Source organism: Arachis ipaensis, chromosome B05 (genome assembly GCF_000816755.2).
Source record: "Arachis ipaensis cultivar K30076 chromosome B05, Araip1.1, whole genome shotgun sequence".
In the NCBI taxonomy this organism is placed as follows: domain Eukaryota; kingdom Viridiplantae; phylum Streptophyta; class Magnoliopsida; order Fabales; family Fabaceae; genus Arachis; species Arachis ipaensis.
The window spans coordinates 46397159-46403600 of record NC_029789.2 but is presented as its reverse complement, the minus strand read 5'-3'; the positions used below and the strand labels follow the sequence as shown (position 1 = coordinate 46403600).

Below are 6442 nucleotides of genomic sequence, written 5' to 3'. Positions count from 1 at the left end.
TTTTTGATCTCTTTCTTACTAACCTTGTATTATCATTCGTGCACGTCCTTGCTTGACTCTGCATCTGGTTGTTGTTTGAATCTTTTGGAACATTTATCCTTACCTTGCAAACTCTATGCTCCCTGTTCTGAACTCTGATTTATTTCGATGCAACATACCATTTCTTGTAATTTTCTTCTTGAGTACTTGTTTCAGATTCTCTTCGAGAAAAAAATTCAATTTACATATTTTCTTATTTGACTGTATCCACAACCCTTGCTTAAATTTTGATGGGATTGTTTTTAATTCGGTCTAGACTCTCTTACACAAACTCTAAAACTTCTTTATATAGTTCAATCTTGTTTATTTGTGATATACCACTTATTTTTTATTGATTTATAGAAAATTTTATTTCAAAATTTATTCTTTGAATAGAAGCTGAATTTCTTCCAACTTTACTATAACTTTATTTTAATACCTAATTATGTACTTAAGTATCCTCCAAGATTTTTTTTAAAGAAAATATTTTGCCCTTAACATCAAACAAGCTTTAATTTACAAACCATGCATGATTTGTTTTGATTTGAAATTAAATCGGTATAACGTATTATTTATACTTAGTTTAGTATTTTTGAAAAATGTTGGATTTATATATTTTCTTTTGAAAAAGATAAACTAATTCCCTCTATTTCAAATTGAAGTTGTTCAAAATTGTTGTACTATTTTTCCTAATTATATTCATATTGAAACTGTTCGATTCAAAATTTCTTCCTAAGCCTTGAATTAATTCCCTTTATGCTCCATTTCATTTCTTATATATATATCCTTGTTTGTTGATGATTTCACGTATTCCTTCAAATCCTTGCGAAATACCATCTTGTACAACAACGAATTTGAGTATTCTTCCAATTTCTCGCATAAACCTTTCGTGTCGTTTGTCATTCTCTTCTCATGTTTCGTATTCCTTATATGCGCTTGTTCTTAGGGACACAATTCGTGCGTGCGAAAATTGAATGTGGTCAGTATACAAAGTTATAAGGAGTTGTGAAATTTTGAGGTGACAAGAGGAAGCGGTCATACTTTGTTAAGAGTTCTGAACGAATATTGTGCCTATTTGATTTTGGATTTTTAAATTTGGTTTACGTGAAATTATTTTTATCAACTTTTGCAACACCTAGTATATTTTCTTCTATGTTTGTGATATGAATTTCTTGATCTCTTTAAAATATTCAAAAAGGAATGTGAATATAAATCTTTTCTCCATCTTATATCAATTTTCAAGGGCGAAAATTTTTGTAAGTTGGATAGAATGTAACATCCCGCATTTTTAAAAATCTAAATATAAATAAATTGTGATTTTATCTTGCTAAGTTTAAATTTTGTAATTTTAAAAATTATTTTGTTAAAAATAATTAAATAGATTCAAAGATAATTTTATTTTGAACCAATTAATATTCTTCAGTAACTTTATTATAATGGAATATTTTGTAGAATTTTAGTAATTAAAAATTAAGAAAGAATTGTACAATTTAATTTAAGTAATTTTTATTATGAATAAGTTATGACTTATTATTAATTTGAACTCTTTATTTTATAAACTGAACAATTGAGAATAATTAAATTAGTTTTATTAACTAAATTTTCTCTTTTATTTTAAATATTATGTAAAATTCGTATGTTAATCGTATATGTTTTATTGTAATTTTAATCTAGGTTTCTTATTTTTACGTATCATTATTGTGTAACACATATACTCCTCACCCAATTAGTCACACACACATATACGGTAAACTAACCCCTCCCTTATTCCTCCACGCTTCTTTTCTCCCCACCATTCATTCACGGATGAACACCCTCCACACAAATAAACTTATCAACACAGAGAAGAAAGAAATCAGAGAAAACAAGGAAAAGAGAGACCGAGAGAGAGCGAGACGCATAGGGAAGATGGGAAGGGGGAAGCAGCGCCGGTGGGTAACACAGGCAGCGTCGCTGCTGTTGCTGTCATATAGGAGAGTGTGGGAGAAGTGGAGGGCAAGAGGGAGAAGGATGGTGCGCTGTTGGAGCCACATCACCGCCGTTCCTCACTGTCACCGCCGCGTTTCACCGCTGTCGTTAAACTTCCATCGCCGTCCCCACTGTTCAACCCGCCATCAGGGAGAGGCACTTCCATCGAACCCTAGCCATCACTATCGCCTCTGCACGCAAAGAAGGGGCTGGTGTCACTGTTGCCACTGATGCCGTCAATTTGGAGTTGCCATAGACACGGTTGTTTCTACTTCTAGTGCTCATTCTTCTGACTGTTGGAGTTGCTGCTGCCAGAACCACTGGGAAGGATTGCTGGGAATTACTGCTGCCCTGTTTTGGCTCTAATTAGGATTAACATTCATTGGCCTGGGTTAGCCTTTTCCCCTTATTTCTGCTCTAATTGTACGCCCTATTCTGCCAATTTCTTATTAAACTGCTTGTTCTTGTTTTAATTCAACTTTGGTCTGTGCTCCGTTTTAAATTACCAGAGTTGTTTCTGCCTTTCGATTCCGTTGAATTCGAAATCTTCATTTCACTGCAACTGTGGTCATTGTTGTGGAAGCTAATGCTACTATTGTCCCAGTTGTGCTGAGATGCAGTGCTGCTGCTTTCTTGGCTGAAATGGTTGCGTGACTAATAGGGGTCTAGCCAGCTGTCTCACCACAATTCTATCTCCGGTTTCTTGTAATTGCGACATCGAGGTAGGGGGTTTAAAACGATTTTAATTTAAGAATGCCTACAAGGTTTATTGAATAACTGCAAATAGATTTAATAGATGTGAGTAATTGATTGATTATGTGAATATTGATTTGTGGCTGAAATTGTGATTGGAATGGTTGAGATTGTGATTTGGAATTGTTGATTGGTGATATTGATTGATTATGTAGATTGGGAATAGTTTGATGACTTATTGTTGAGAATTACTGAATTTTAATGGGTTATGTTGGATTTGTTGCTGTTGAGCTATTATTTGGTATATTGTAATGTTAATGAGCTTGGTTGGTGGTTGATTTGGAATTGGTTTTGAGGGGTATTGAAGGGTTGGATTTTGAACACTAAATGGTTTACTGAAAATCAGGTTCTCTTGAAATTAAACGGCAATTTTAAAAGTGAATCAGTGACTCTATAGTGACTGAAATGATAAGAATTTAAGTGTTAATGAAATTATATTAAGTGTAATTGTGAAAACTCAATTTTGAAGGTTTCGTATCAACTAAAGAATTAGTTATGATTTTTCAAAGTTGAATTCTAAAATCTAATTTTCAGCATAATTTCTAAACTGAGTCAGCAACTTTGAAAAGCTATAACTAATTTTGTGATTATTAAAATTGCATGGAACCAAGTCCGGATTAAGCTTGGAAATATAGGGAGCTGGACTGGTGAATTTGAGACTTTTTCATTAAGTTTATGATTTATGGTAAATTTTTGAATTATGGATGTCAAATCTGGTTTTTCTGCAGAACGTTTAACACAGCAGCAACTTGTTTCCTCTATTGGAATTTCTCCAATTTTAATTTTGAAATGGAACTAATTTTAAATGAAACTCTGGTCGTAATACTTTAATTTCCTAAAAATTTAGAATTGTTAGAGTTGTGGTTTTAAAGATTTGGATTTTTAAAGTAAGATGTATTATGCAGTAAAAGTCAGGTTTTGTTTTCTAAGTCAGTAACTTTGAGACTTTATAATTTTTAATTCTGGAATGATATTGAGATGCAACTAATTGGAGGTGAAAATTGAGTATGTTTAGTACATATGATTCAAATTTCATGGTTTTCCATGTTTTAATAAGTGAGTTATGGGACTTGGAAGAGGTTGTGTTTAATGATTTGTAAAACAGAATTCTGCAGAAAATTATCTAACTTCCAAGCTACGTAACTCCTTCATTAAAAATGGTATGACCCTGGAACTAATTGAGAAAGAAATTTGGGTAAGTTAAGTTTAACCACATTAATTTTGAAGGTGGTTGGATTCAATTTGGATTTTATATGAAATTTCGAATGTTGTATGCTGCTGCTGTTTTCTGGATTTAGAACACTGCAGAGCAGTCACGGTTTTGCTTATATTCCCGAAGCTAGAGTCAATGAAAATTATGATTTTTAGTTTAATAGAAAGCTTAATCCGAGATGGTCGCATGGATATAAAGTTTGCGTAATTCCGAATTCATTTGATATTTTAAAAACATAATGGAAATCAGGCTGCCAAGTTGTGTTGGTAATTATTTTGGATATGGAATTTAAGAAATAGATTTTCTATTATCAAATGTTTTTGAGAATATATTGCTGTGGCAATTGCTGAAAGAGGCTGACGAAATGTTGAGAAAGAAGGAACCCGTAAGGGTGGATAAGTCCTATTTTTAAAGGAGATTATGTCCAAATTTTTACAAAAGTATAATGACTTAATCAAAATCAATATTTAAGACTTATTTAATGATAAAAACTTCAATGATTCCTGTAAGAAGAAATTATTTGGTATACGAGATTGTTGGCAAGGGCGTGGGTCTTGTCCCGCTTGCGTATTTGCAATTATGAAAGAAAAAGGAAAGATGTAAAGTTTGTATAGTATGATTGAACAGAGAAAGAAAGTGGTACTGCATAAGAATGTGAAAGTGATGATGAATAATTAGAATGATAATGAATGATGGTAATGAGAATGATTATGTGATGATCTGTTGCATTGAGGCAGTCAGATAGATAGTGGTGCGACCACTGAGAACACTTTCCTACGGTACAGATCCATATTTTATTTCTGTAAAGCAGAGGGGTTATTTCCTGCTACAGAAGTACCGTGACCACCTGTTCCATTTCTGTAGTGGCAGAGGGGTTATTTCCTGTACACAGGGGTATAGCCAACAGGAAAGCCATATCCGGCTAGTAATGCTGGGTTACGTCGGGAGCGGGGAGAAACCGACAGATGAGCTCATTACCTGCACTAGGACTAGACATTCATCATATGCATCTATGTGACATTGTTTGGGTGTGTATATTGTAATTGGTTTGCCTAAGTGAATAATTCTGTTAACTGCTGATTGCTATACTTGATATAATTGCTCTTGATTGTGTTTGAACCTCATTACTTGTGTTTGTAACTGATTGGTTGGGTTGGGGTGAATTAGGTGTTGGTTGAATTGCTTGGGCCTGAGGCCGTGATTAGATTGTGTTTGAGGTTTAGTAAGTATGAAAGATTGAGCTGGTTCAGCATAGACTTAATGAACCTATGCTTGGAACAGATTAGTCATTCATACGGTCTAGAAAAACTTTTAAGATTTTTATAAAGGAAAATATGGGTTTAGAATTTTGGATAATTAACTGATGCTTTATAAGATTTTGGATTTTTGAATGTCAAAATAAAAGGTTGACAAGGCGAGTAAAGATCACTGCAAATGAAAACAGTTTTTCTTTTAAATATTTCTGAATGGAATTATCTATTTGTGTTTTATTCTTTACTTTCACGGCGTTCTCTACCTCTACTGAGAACATGTGGTTTGGTTCTCACCCCCAAATTTTCCACCCTTTCTGTGACACAGGTTTGAAGACGCAATTTGAAGCTGCGAGCAATTAGTAGGTTTTCTTTATGGTTTTAATTGGTCTCGTAGAGTCCCCTCGCTCTTGTCGTATGAGGTTTTATTTCATATAGAGGGGTAGGTTTGGTATATTGTGTTTGAGTTTCATTTGGATTCTTTTGTATAAGAATTATTATCAATAGTAATTATGTGATTATTATTACTTGTAAATGTTTGAATTATGACTTTAATGAATAAAAACAAAATTTTTGGCATTTTCTTAAAACTGAAACGCGAACTCGATACAAAGGCTCGATAATTAAGTAGTTAATACTAGAGAAGGTTACGTAATGTTCTTTCTAGTAGAAATACCTTGACTTAAGCAAGGTAATTTTGCTGGACGGGAGGTTACATAAAGGCCTTCAACCTTTACCAAGACATCTTCTACAAGTCCATAAGCCTGTTTCCTTGAATTGTCTGCCATTTCTAATGAGATTCTTGCAGCTTGCACCTCAACGATCCCTAGTTTCTCCATTACAGAGAGGGGCATGAGATTGATACTTGACCCAAGGTCACACAGAGCCTTCTCAAAGGTCATGGTGCCTATGGTACAAGGTATTAAGAACTTTCCAGGATTCTATTTCTTCTGAGGTAATTTCAATTGAACCAGATCACTTAGTTCTTTGGTGAGCAATGGGGGTTCATCCTCCCAAGTCTCATTACTAAATAACTTGGCATTCAGCTTCATGATTGCTCCTAGATACTGAGCAACTTGTTCTTCAACAATGTCTTCATCCTCTTCAGAGGAAGAATACTCATCAGAGCTCATGAATGGCAACAGTAAGTTCAGTGGAATCTCTATGGTCTCTATATGAGCCTCAGATTCCATTGGTTCCTCATTAGGGACCTCCTTGGAGACCAGTGGACATCCATTGA

The 6442-nt window shown here is 34.0% G+C and overlaps 1 long non-coding RNA gene across 1 annotated transcript; it reads left to right on the top strand.

Moving 5' to 3' along the window:
- LOC110272004 lies at positions 1753–5729 on the top strand. Its single transcript, XR_002362901.1, has 3 exons — positions 1753–2377; positions 2496–2708; positions 5531–5729. It is a non-coding gene; the product is annotated as an uncharacterized LOC110272004 (long non-coding RNA).